Raw genomic sequence first — 13,555 nt, forward strand, 5'->3', positions numbered from 1 at the left:
CCACTGGCATGGTAGATATTCCAAAAATAGTGGAGGACTTGGGGAGTGGGACAGAGACATGAGGATGCCCTCCTCCATGTCCTCCATTAACCAGCGGAGCAGATCCTACTTAGGAGAGAGTACATACTACCCTATTTCAAAGGGGGGAGGAAAAGCTGCTCTTCCCAGTGCTCCGAGAGGTACTGTGTCTGCTTTAAGCACACTGCCTTTGGAAGCTCCCACTAGAGCAATGTCCCACTGAATGCAGCTTGTATCTGTAAAACCACTATGGTCTTTTGCATTTAATACACTCTTGTTACTGTTTGCTTTTACCAAAGGCAGCCAGTAATATTTTTATCTATTGAGTATTCAACTTTCCTTTGAATGAATGAGTTTCCATTTTAGGTGTATGTGGTCTATGGTGACTGGTGGTGGTTAATACCCACAGTTCATATCAAAATCATCTTCCATGAATATTTGTTGCTGTCATTACATCCCACTATGGATTAGCACAGTTAGTACAAATAAAAATAGATGTGTGACTGCCCTACATATGCTGGCATGTACATTAACATTAATCTTTTTAACTAAACTGTGACAGGCTTCCTGCTCATAAGAGAGGCAACGAGAATGATTAAACAGAATTGGTCTTTCTGATATATGTGGGACCCCGTTATTTTTTAAAGTAGGTTAAAAAAAAAGGCCATTATGTTGTGGAAATAATTGTTTGTATCCTACCTAAAATTGTGACCCAGCCCTGACCATACTCACATGTACATGAGCTTTCATCAACCAAAGAATATTTAAATGTGGAATAATTTTTATCAAATCCCAACACTTCATGTTCAGCTCTGTTATGGACATTTGCAAGATTTTTGAATTGTATAAGTGTAACCCTTCTGCCCCTCTGAGTTGGCAGCAACAAGGGCCGGGTTCAGTATCCAGGGGTTCCGTTTCAATAACACAATGCCACCCAGTGACCTGGGACAACAATGTGGCATCACGTTGGAGAGACACCACCAACAGGACACTACACACCCCATAAGCACAACCCCCCTCCACGTACATTTGGCACCGTCCTTAGGGACCTAAGGCCAATCACCCCCAAGTCCAACAACCCACCAGTCTCAGTCTCCGGTCAGTGCCACCCCAGAGTTCAAAAGTTTATCTGGAGTTCTGCTGCAGCCTTCACCACGACTGGCTCCACTCCACCAGCTGTGCCGCTCCTCCAGCAGAACCGTGAACCACGTCAGCCGTCCCCACAAACCGCTCCACACTGCTCACTGTTCCATGGGCTGCTCCAACGTGCTGCAAACTGCTCCGCTCTGCCAGCTGCTTGGTGATAGATCTTCAGGCTCTCCTACCACTTAACACAGCACTCAGTGATCAATTCAGGTCAGCAGCCTCTAGATGGACTCCTTGTCTGGCAAGTACTATTTAATGTAGGTTGAGTCATTTCTGTCATAAAGCAGTCTCATAGTTCCTCATTCACATAATTAAGGTAACAGCCCCTTTTTTCCTTCCTGCCCCAATAACAAAGAAATGGGGATTCCACAGTGTGAAAATAACCTTCCCATGCTGCTGTGTGTTATGCTAAGTGGAGTGGGTTTACCAATGCAAATGCACATTCCTAAAATTCCTTTGCCCACTCCTCATAATGTACCACCAGATGTCAGGGTAGGGCTCATCCTGACTCTGGACAAATCACATTCCCTACTATACCAACTTACTGGTCCTCCAAAGGGCCTCAGATAGCCCACTTTAGCTTTCACAAACCTGTGTGTAAAAAAGGTTCTTTAGCTTTCCAAAACCTGTGTGCAAAGGCTCACTAATCACCCCAGGTGCATCGTAAGTTAGCCGTTTCACTGGTCTTATTACTCTGTCTCGCCTATGAGAAACTCTGTTGCTGTGGTAGGGGACATCCTACGGATGGGGAGGTTTCCTGTGAGTTCCCCTCAGATACTGGCATAGGCCCCTGCATTTCTAGTTCTAACCGTGGAGGATCGAAGGTGCTTGGGACATCTTCCATCTGTATGTCGCCACTGTCCAATAATCTGTGTAAGTCATTACATGGGGGTTCCACCAGTGGCTCAGGAGTGTCAGGAATGGGCCTAAATACTTCTGCCATAGGGTTTAGGGCGGAAGAGGAGGTAGTCTCTTTTGATTCAGCTGATCGAGACTGCAATCTTGTCTTCATCCTAGGATACACCATGGTTGTGTCTTCCTCCTCAGATTCACTCTCAGATGTGCTGAGTAGGGTAGGTTAGCTGCAGGAGGCTGGCTGTCCACGTTGGGAAGTGGCTTTGGTACAGCACCTTCGTTCTGCCCAATTGCCCTGTTGTGGCCCATCTCATAAGGGCTGCCTACCATTCCCCACGGGAGCAAAAGGTTTTGCACGCTGGTCTTTGTCTGCCCTGGACCCTCTTCAGGTTTGATCTTGTAGACCGGCAGGTCTCTAGCTTTTCCATCACCAAGTAAGGTATTGCCTTCCATCTGTCAGCTATCTTGTGTTTGCCAGCAATACCCAAATTTCGCAGCAGGACTCTGTCCTGGCTGGAGCTCATTCTTCTGAGCTGCAGATGCAGCTAGATACATATTGCTGATGGGTTTCATAGCTATCGCCATCTTCTGATACACCAAAGCACAGGTCTATGGGTAATCTTGGTTCTCGCCCAAACATCAAGAGATATGGGGTGACTCGTAGCATCATTCTTGGTGGCGTTGTAGGCGCACCAGAAATGCAACATGTTGGCTCCAGGTTGCCTTCTGCCCTAACATATCCAACAGGGTTCGTTGAACCTCTCTGGCTGAGGTGATAAGGCGTTGTCCTCGACTTTTTAATTCCTGCTATCCTCAGCACCTCCTTCAGAAGGTGACTCCTGATCCGAGTGTATCCGGGCTGGGAATCCATAAACTGAGAAATATTTTTCCCAAAGTACCCGGCGACAGTGGTGGCCCTCTGATCACCTCTTGTCCACTTCTAAAGACAAGAAATCAATGCAAACCAGCTCCAGAGGTTTGTTGCTGGTAATGTTCTTCAGATATGCAGCCCTCAACATCTTCAGCCATCCGGGGCCAATGATAAGTTCCAGGGTCCTCTCCATCCCTAAATGTCCAAAGTCATCATGCAGGGCCCTCATGGCCAGGCCTCTGTACTCTTTTGGCAGCACTAGTTGGTTCCGTTGCCTTTGTAGAGGGTCTGTGGTCTCACACGGTGCTCCTGAATCAGTTTTAGCTTGGTCCATTCTCTCAATAGTAGTTTGCCCTCTGGGGTAGGTGGGACAACACGAATGTCAATATCTTGCAGCTGGGCTTCCTGCCAGTCAGAGATTGGTCCAAAGCAATATAGTTCACTGAAGCAGAAGGCACGCATTCAGGGGGCAGTCCCAAAGCTTCAGCAACGCATCCATGAAGGCTCTCATGGGCCTCTGGCTCTCGGCGACTCACACTGCAAATAGCTCTCACTCCATCCGTGGGTATCACAGCAACTCCTGGTGCTTGTGGACGCCTGGACAATGCATCTGCATCTACATTGCTTCTCCGTGATCGGTATTGAATGCTGAAGTCCCATCTTTGCCCTGTAGCATCCAGTTTAGCACTTGTTAACACATAAGTCAGTGGGTTGTTGTCTGTCCACACCTGGAACTGAGCACCATACAAGTAGTCTCGAAATTTCTCAGTGATGGCCCATTTCAAGGCCAAGAACTCCAGCTTGTGGGTGGGATAGCGTGTTTCACTATCAGACAGTCCTCGGCTGGCCTCCTGGTACAGTACTGCTCCCAGACCCTCCAAACTGGCATCTGTATGCAGGATAAATGGTTTGAAAGCCTTTTCACATCTCTCATTTTTATTCCTGGTCTTAGATTTGTTCTTGCTGGACTGATATCCCTGGTAAGATCATTGAGGGTTTTAGAATTGTAGCATAGTTTTTACAAATCTAAAGTCTTGAGTTCTCTGTAGTTGCTTGGGCGTGGCCATGTAGTGAGTGCTTATTTTATCAGGATCAGTACTCACACCCTCTTGGGGACGATGTGGCCCCATACTTCACTGAGGTCCTGCAGAACTGGCATTTGTCAATTGAAAGCTTCAAACTATAATCCTCCAACCTATCAAGCACTTTAGTCTTTCTTCATGCTCTTCCAAAGTTCTTCCAAACACAATCAGGTCATCCAAATAAACTAACACTTGCAGTAAATTCATGTCTCCCACAACTTTCTCCATAAGACGTTGAAATGTGGCAGTGCTCCAGAAATCCCCTTGGACATGCGCTGAAACTGATAAAACCTAATGGGCAGATGAAGGCTGTCTTCTCCTTATCTTCTTCACCCAGAGGGATCTGGTAGTATCAGATCCAACACAGAGAACCACTGGCTTCCCAGTAAACAGTCTAAAGCATCTTGGACTCGAGGCATTGTGTACTGATCAACCACTGTGACTCTGTAATGATGCCATTTGCAGCCAGCTCTTGAAGATGTTGTCGCACATCTTCCATCTCGTCATGTAGTCTGATGTTGTGCTCTACTCCTTTTGCATCCACATCCCACTCATGCAGTGAGAACACCTTGGGTCTTTCACAAAGTTTCCTCCTCAGACGATCTTTCCACTCCTCCGACAATGTGAATCTCCAAAGTCAAACTTTGCTGGGTCTATTGTCGGAACTTGAGTCTCACACTGGGGTTTCACATTGATTCAGGCTCGAAGAGGTCTGCTATCTTTGTCCTTGCTTCACAACAACATCTCGACTTGTTTCATTAGCAATCAGTATAGTCACCTTTTCCTGGGCTTCAGCAGGTAGGGTTATGACTCCACTGGGGACCAGCACCTTCAACTGGCTGCTCTATCATTGCTAATGTCCCTTTACTGCCTTTCAGCCTGGTACTCATGACAAGCACCTCTTGCTCTGTCCAGATGTCTCCGTTTAGCACTCTCAATCTTCCTATAGGCTTCAGCACAAAGTATGGATCATCAGGGTACTCAGGTACTGGTCCCCAGCCCACCTTGAAGAGACTGGAGTTGGTCCCTATCAGCACAGACACATCAGAGGTCCCTTTAGGGTCAGGGCATATTAAGGCAGCTGTGTCTACCTCTTCCGTTACCCCAGCAACCTCCTCTGTGAATTCCAGGTGCACTATGACATACCCTTGGTAGGGTATTCATCCATGCTGAGGCCACACAGACCAATGCCAGTCAGTGGCTGTATAGGCAGGTGCCTAAGCATCTGTTGGTAGAATGACTGAAATATAATAGTCACTTGAGATCCAGTGTCAAATCCTCACCATGACCTCTGCTCCTATCAGTCCTGCAGGGATCCCAGCTGGACGGTCTCTTTGGGAATCTTCAAATCCTGTAGGTCTAGGTGGTCTCTGTCCCCAGACCTTCCGGCCCTACTGGGTCTCTCCCAACTGCTCCTCAGCCTCTTCCTTATGGCAGTTAGTAGCACTGTGCCCATCCTGGCCACACCGTCCATCGCCATAGTCTGAGGCTCCTTATTCCTGGAAATCTGAGCTCGGTCAATGGTGCTTTGCAGCTCAGCTATCCGTTCTGTCAGTACCTGCATTTGTTGGGCAAGTTCCTCTGTGGAGCTCACCATCAGTACACTGGCCATTTGCAGTGGCGTTGTGCTGGCTGGTTCCAATGTTTGGGCTTCCCAACACTCACTGGAAGCCTGTCTTTCTTCCTCTTCCCTGACCTCCTTTATCAGCTGGGATTAACTTGGGGGATGTTCCTGCCGTTCTCTTAGTCGGAGATGAAGTAGGATCGGGTTCTGATCCTCGCCAGTCTGGTCTGATCCATCCACTCAGCAGTCACTGCTCCCCTCATAACAGCTCTCTGAAGCAGTCTCTTTCAGTATATAGGCTGAAATTTTCTCACCCCTTTGCTGTCGGGAATTAAGGAATTTACAGTAACTGTCTTCAGGGCCCTCTACGCTCCCAAAGGTATTATCAAGGGCCTCTAGGCAGTCCTTCACACTGACCTCAGGGTCAATGAGCTTCAACATCTAATGCTGGGCCACTAAGGCTCTCTATTCATTTCAGTGGTATGCTCCAACCAGGGTTCAAACTCCTCTTCCCCAGCAAATAACCTTAACAACACAATCTTTTCCAATATATGCCCCAGTGCTTGTGCCCAATCATTGGCTGAGGCTGACATATTAGCCATTATACAAACAGTAATTCCCTCAAAATATAAAGACAATTGTTTCCCAATACAGTGGAACACTCAACAGGTGCCCTTCTGCCCCTCTGAGTTGGCAGCAACAAGGGCCGGTTCAGTATCCAGGGTTCCGTTTCAATAACACAATGCCCCAGTGACCTGGGACGAAACAATGTGGCATCACGTTGGAGAGACACCACAAACAGGACTATACACAAACCATAAGCAAAACCCCTCCAAGTACATTTGGCACTGTCCTTAGGGTCTTAAGTCCAATCACCCCAAAGTCCAACAACCCAAAAGTCTCAGTCTCCGTCAGTGCCACCCCAGAGTTCAAAAGTTTATCTGCAGAGTTTTAGCCTGGGTGGAAATGGGGGCACACAGGGTGCTAGGGACACCTTACGTGGGCCAGGGCCGACTGCCCCGCTTCTCCGTGGAGTTCTGCTGCAGCCTTCACCACGACTGGCTCCACTCTACCAGCTGTGCCGCTCCTCCAGCAGAACCGTGAACCACGTCAGCCGTCCCCCCACAAACCGCTCCACACTGCTCACTGTTCCATGGGCTGCTCCAACGTGCTGCAAACTGCTCCGCTCTGCCAGCTGCTTGGTGATAGATCTTCAGGCTCTCCTACCACTTAACACAGCACTCAGTGATCTTAGCTCTTTTAGTGATTTCAACTTGTAGTAGGAGAGCCCCACTGCCACATGGCCCAACGTGAATTCAGGTCAGCAGCCTCTAGATGGACTCCTAAAGGATTCAAAATTAGCTCTGCTCTTTAACAGTGGAGAGAGGAGGAAGTGCAATTGGTGTTCCAGGCCCTCAAAAGGGGCCCATACCATCAGGTACACACACCAGTCCCCAGCCTCTCTCCCTTCACTGGGTTTTGGAACCCCTGTCCCTTGTCTGGCAAGTACTATTTAATGTAGGTTGAGTCATTTCTGTCATAAAGCAGTCTCATAGTTCCTCATTCACATAATTAAGGTAACAGCCCCTTTTTTTCCTTCCTGCCCCAATAACAAAGAAATTGGGGATTCCACAGTGTGAAAATAACCTTCCCATGCTGCTGTATGTTATGCTAAGTGGAGTGGGTTTACCAATGCAAATGCACATTCCTAAAATTCCTTTGCCCACTCCTCATAATGTACCACCAGATGTCAGGGTAGGGCTCATCCTGACTCTGCTTACATAAGAATCTCGTCCGCAATCTAAAGATTTGAAATTACAACTTACGTTTCTCCTTGACTAGATATGTGCTTCAAATCCAAGCACTCACAATCCTGACCGAGTGTAATAGGAGTAGCAGATGCCCAGCATTTCTCAGGCTCAGACACCCAATATAGTTATTGCTAATGTAGCAATATGTATTTTCAATTCTAATATAGTAATTAAATATGTAATTAGTGTAATTGAAAAGTGACTTTACCAAGAACTGTTCCAGAGAATTGTGTCTAATGCTGCATGGAAAAGAGATACATATCAAAAGGTTATATAAATAAGAAGCTGGCATTTTGGAGCTTCAGCTACAGAACCCAAGTGAGATCGTCTGCTCCAGAAGCCTTCGTACACTGCATCTATAAAACTTTATGCAACACACCACACATCTAGATTATTTAAAGCAGAAATGTACATCTTCCCTATGTAGAAACTGGTTCACTCTCAACCAACTGACTGAATTGTGATATGAGACAATGCTGTTGACGCACCTGGACTGTTTGTGTATTTACTTTATTTAGGCCAAGGGCACCAGGGAATGAACTGTTCAAGGATTCATTCACAAATATACAGTGGCCCCCTTCTGCAATGTGATCTCTTTAGCAGACCACACTACATAACATGCTGCTGGAGCTTCCTTTTGGTTCTAGGCATTTAGGATTGTTCATAATCTGAATGGCCTTCTAAGATCAAAAGACAATGTCGAATACTCCTTTCTTTATGGCTTATGTCTGTTTTGAACATAGATTCAAAGGTTCTCTCAGGGTTTCAAAGGCTCTTTCACCTGCTTCATTAATCTGCTTCCACCCATAAACTGACCATCACTATGACGCAGATCCACCTCAAAACTTTCACACACAGGTTTTTCTTCCTTACTCTATATGAGAGGTCGCAAACTCTTGTGTGGACCAGTGTTGTAAACACTAGGAGGTCTGCTGATTCCTAGAGTACTCTGTACCAGGTACCCTTGTTTAAGCTTGTTTCCATCAAGCCATCATTTGCTTTGAAAATTTGTGTAGGAGGCTTATGCAATTGCAAAATAAATGGAACCCTGCAGGCTGCCTGTCTAAATCCAGGCTTGCCTAACTTGAACCTTATATGAGTGGTCGAAACATCTGTGAGCAAGCAAGGTGTGTAGATAGCCATTGGAGAATCTGTTCACTATGTTCATCTACAGTGGTTGGTGTTTACAAGAATCACAGCTAGAAGTAAATCACTGCTGTCCATTCTCTGGTTATATGGCGACTTTTCCTTCAGCTGGCAGCTAGACAACCAATGGACTTAAATTACCTCACATAACTCCATGCTAAAGTCCATTGCTGCGGTCCTGTAGAATAGGATGTAGTGGCAGTTCATAGAAAACAGTCTGCGGGCTGGATCCAGCCCATCAGGGCTTTCAGTCCGGCCCACGGGATTGCCAGCCCCTTGGCACAGTGGGGCTAAGGCAGGCTCCCTGTTGAATAATGTTGAATTTTAGCAGTGTAAATTAGAAAATGTAACTAATTACAGAGCCTTTTTTTTTTGCGCAAGAAATGAAGATCTAATCAAAAGCCATCATAGAATAAAATATATGGATTCATTGGGTGCATCTTGTGAATGAGCAGCTCACAATACTATAAAAATATACTGAACTTTAATGAGAATGTCTATAATGTTGCTGACTTGAAAAGATTAATGAGCTCTGTTTAACCACACACCTCTTTCCCTCTGTGTGGTGGTTATATCCATCTGATAAAGGGCATTTGTCAAAACACCTTTGACCACTCTACCATCTTCCTCTGCAAGACTACATCTAATATTACCAACCTTGGAACAGCTTCCAAACAAACCCTCCCTGTCCTGCCTCCACCACTTAAATTACACTGACTGCAGACCTGGGATGGATAATTTTCTGTGCTGAACCTGCAATTGGTTTGTTATATCTTTAATAAGGAAGCAAGCTGCTTCTAGCCTGGAAGCTCCTGAAACATAGGACCTTAATATCATAACATTATGTAGAGGAAAGACATTTTAGGAAACTTATTGGAGGCTTCTAAACCATTAGTTGGAATTTTTCTCCTACCTTCAAGGCCTGTACAGTTAGATTCCTGAATCTAAGGGCTTTACTACCAAAGGGACACAGAAGAATCTCAACAGTATTTCTAAGAACTCTCCACATTATTTCTAAATATGTTTTTAAAAACAGAGGGAGGTGGAGGTCTAAACAAGATATATGATGCTATTGTGCAAAGGATTAATCAGTGCTCATTTATCATAAGCTGCATAAATCACACGATTTTCCCACGCGACGTAATGAGGCTTTCTACAGCTACTGTTTATTTATTCGTTAAATTGTCTTGCCAGAGAAACATTCCCCTTCTCTTCCCAAGTATAGGCCAGTGTGTTTTTCCAATGGTGGGTGAGAAGATTCCAGTATAGGTAAAATTAAGCCCTGGACCAGGGACTGCTTTTCTATACATAAAACATTGTATATTTAAAGTCAGGTATTTTCTGGCCCTGCAGGACTAGAAACAGAAGCTGTATACCATTGGGAAAGAGGGGTTGGAAGCATTTCCCAGTGTCCCTCTAATCCCCCAACATCCCCCAGTACGCATTTCTAAACCTGGAAAAAAAAGAGGTAACAGACTTTAAAGTCATGACACAATGTATAGCAAAGCTCTTTTTAAGGTAATTTTAAGTGTATTTATGGCTCCTTCAGGGACCTATATGGTAGGCAGGTCACAGATACCTGGCTTTATAGGTGGCTGGTTGTGGGAACAGTTTCAGTACAATATTTAAAAATGTAACCATTCCTGAAACAGTTTTTCTGCAACATATACTGAATACAGACTACATGATGGTGTAGGCAGTTTAAACGGTTTAGCAGTACTCTTTTGGGAGTGAATTTTCAATTCATCCAAGTTTTTGCTATTAGGAATGGAAGTAGTACACCCCCTCCAATAGTGATGCTGAAAAAATGTTTATGTATACTACATCATCATGTGTGTATATAATTTCAGGTATGTACATAGACACATGTGAATGGTAAAAGATATGGATGCATTCAGAAAAATCCATGTGTGTAATCTATATTGTTCATAGCTAAAGAAGCCATTTTCTTGTGGTATTTTTAAATGAAAATTAACAGTTTGGTAAAATGGGAAAATTCCACTTTGAGTATTTGTAGAGTATGCAGCTCTGTTTAGGAAGCCCTAAATGTTATGCACTTGTACAGCTTTACTCCTACAATTTGGCATCTAGACCGGGAATTAGGAGAGTGTGTTTAGTTTACCTTTCACTCCCATGGTTATTTGAGCATCTTACAGAAGAGCATTATATCTTTCACAAAATGAAATCCAGCCTTCGTTTTCCAGACCTAAGCCGTAATTACTAGGGGTATTTTTAGTCCTAAGCCCTATCTTACTATTCAGTTTGACAATACCTTAATTATATCTTGACAAGGAATAGGAATCAACAGCTGAGTTGTGGCATAAAACCACAGGCCTGTCTTGGAGGATGTTGTCATGCTGTCTCAGTAGAAGCTCTGGGAAGCAAATTACCTCCTAGATTGCCCAGGGAGCATGCCACTCTTAAATAGGGTGCAAGGTGAGGGTTCACTCCTCTATGATGGGTGTGGGAAGATAGGACCATTCCATCCCATCATTCCTCCTCACTGATTCCTCTGATCTTTTAAAGGTAATTTTAAGTGTATTTATAGCTCCCTCAGAGACCATATGGTCCGACAGGTCACTCAGATACCTGGGAACAGTTTCAGTACAATGTTTAAAAATGTAACCATTCCTGAAACCGTTTTTCTGCAACATATACTGAATACACAGACGACATGATGGTGTAGGCAGTTTAAACGGTTTAGCAATACTCTTTTGGGAGTGAATTTTCAATTCGTCCAAGTTTTTGCTATTAGGAACGGAAGTAATACACCCCTCCAATAGTGATGCTGAAAAAATGTTTATATATATAGTACATCATCATGTGTGTATATAATTTCAGGTGTGTAAAGAAACACCAGATATTCCAGTGAATCACTTGCTGTATGAGAATTAAGTGATTCACTGAAATTTCTGGAGTTTCTTTACCCATGGTCCAGTTATACTTTGTGTTGAAAGTATATGGAACAACATCTTCAGCACAAACGGAAGTGTTAATACCATTATACAAAACACTGGTAAAGACCTCATCTGGAATACTGAGTGCAATTCTGGTCTCCCAAGTTTGAGAAAGATTGATTCAAACTGGAACAGATGCACAGAAGGGCTACAAGAAATGGAAAAACTACTTTATGAGAAAAGACTCAAAGCGTTTGGCTTGTTTAGCCTAGCCAAAAGAAGGCTGAGGGGAGCTATGATTGCTCTCTGTAAATTCCAGAAAGATAAATACCAGGGAGGAAGAGGAGTTATTTAAGTTAAGCACCAATGTGGATACAAAAATAAATGGATATAAACTGGCCATCAACAAGTTTAGGCTTGAAATTAGACAAAGGTTTCTAACCATCAGAGGAGTGAAGTTCTGGAACAGACTTCCAAGGGAAGCAGAGGGCGGAAAAAAACCTAACTGGCTTCAAGACTGAGCTTGATAAGTTTATGGAGGGGATAGTATGATGAGACTGCCTACAATGGCATGTAGTGAATCTATGACTGCTAGCAGCAAATATCTCCAATCACTGGTGACGGGACACTAGATGGGATGGGCTCCAAGTTACTACAGAGAATTCTTTCCCAGATGTCTGGCTGGTGGATCTTGCCCACATGCTCGGGGTCTAACTGATCACCATAGTTGGGATCAGGAAGGAATTTTCTTCCTGGTCAGATTGGCAGAGACCCTGGAGTTTTCCCCTTCTTCTGCAGCATGGGACACAGGTCACTTGCAGGTATAAACTAGTGTAAATGGCAGATTCTCTGTAACTTGAAGTCTTCAAATCATGATTTGGGGACTTTAGTCACTCAGCCAGAGGTTACAGGTCTAATACAGGAGTGGGTGGGTGAGGTTCAGTGGCCTGCAATGTGCAGGAGGTCAGACTAGATGATCATGATAGTCCCTTCTGACCTTAAAGTCTATGAGTCAAGATCATCTTCCTTTATGTACTGATCTTGCATGGATTTGCTTTCATAAGGAACTACCATCGTATTTAACTGCTGTCTTTATATGTCTTTGTACACTTGCTAAACATTTGTTTGTCAGCACTTTCTAACCAGTGCTTCCTCCTGGAGCTGCCATCTTCTCTTATCCCCAGGGATCCACCCACATAACTTACTACACAGTAAAAATAATAGTAGTTCTTGCATATCTATCAGTGGAAGAATTGGGCATGTGGCCTACATCTGGCAATGCTATAAATACTGCTCCATAGATCTGGGAGGTTTATGTGTAGCAGTGCAGCCAGTGTCCCCCTCAGGATCTTAAGATGTCACTTTCATAAAGCACCAAGATCTAGTTCCTTAAGAAATGGGAACCGTGATGTTACTTCCAAAACAAATCTCTTGCTCAGGTCTATGATAATTTGCTGCTATCATAACCCCAGGGCTCACTATAACATAAATTACAGCATGAGGTGAATAGAAATGAGTTAAACTAATTATTAACATATTTTATATACAGGACAGCAAAGAGGAGCAGATGGCACACATGGCATAAATATTTATTGGCATATTTTCTTTAAGTATAAATCATAAGTGACAATTAATTACATCAAAACCAAAAGGAATAAGCCTTAATGAGAAGAAAACAGTCACAGCTGTCGCTGAAGCTGTGAAATATGGAGTGAGGACTTTGGCTGATTCACAGATGCAGCCATGCCACTAAAATAAGGGCAGTCTTTAACAAAATGTATAAACCCACCAAGCTATCTGAGTTATGGACCTTCTAAAATATAATTGGGACCAAATTTCAGATGTATTTTTTCATCAGCTCTTGCCAAAGTGCACTAAGCCCTCTTAGTATCATAAACACATGTTTTGAAGGGATTTAAGTTTGTGGGGAAGAAAGCAGCCATTGAAAGCCATATCCTGGGCCCAGTTCACATGAACTGTAGGGAATCAGAAGACTCTGGAGGTCATGGAAGTTGTCTGTGCTCTGTAGGGTGACTAGACAGCAACTGTGAAAAATCGGGACAAGGGGTGGGGGGTAATGGGAGCCTATATAAGAAAAAGATTCAACAATCGGGGTTGTCCCTATAAAATCGGGACATCTAGTCACCCTAGTGCTCTGGGCTGAT

The 13,555-nt window shown here is 44.2% G+C and overlaps 1 protein-coding gene and 1 long non-coding RNA gene across 5 annotated transcripts in view; one reads left to right on the plus strand and one right to left on the minus strand.

The window, feature by feature from the left end:
• LOC120372174 (SPHK1 interactor, AKAP domain containing) overlaps window positions 1-13,555 on the plus strand; it is a 109,093-nt gene that overhangs the window by 46,237 nt on the left and 49,301 nt on the right. The gene's annotated exons all lie outside the window — the stretch shown is intronic.
• The window catches only part of LOC120372176, a 58,040-nt gene continuing 52,333 nt past the window's right edge, over window positions 7,849-13,555 (minus strand). The window contains exon 4 of the long non-coding RNA XR_005584768.1: window positions 7,849-8,797. This is a non-coding gene — a long non-coding RNA (uncharacterized LOC120372176). The remainder of the gene's footprint in view (window positions 8,798-13,555) is intronic.

Source organism: Mauremys reevesii, linkage group 9 (assembly GCF_016161935.1).
Source record: "Mauremys reevesii isolate NIE-2019 linkage group 9, ASM1616193v1, whole genome shotgun sequence".
Classification (NCBI taxonomy): domain Eukaryota; kingdom Metazoa; phylum Chordata; order Testudines; family Geoemydidae; genus Mauremys; species Mauremys reevesii.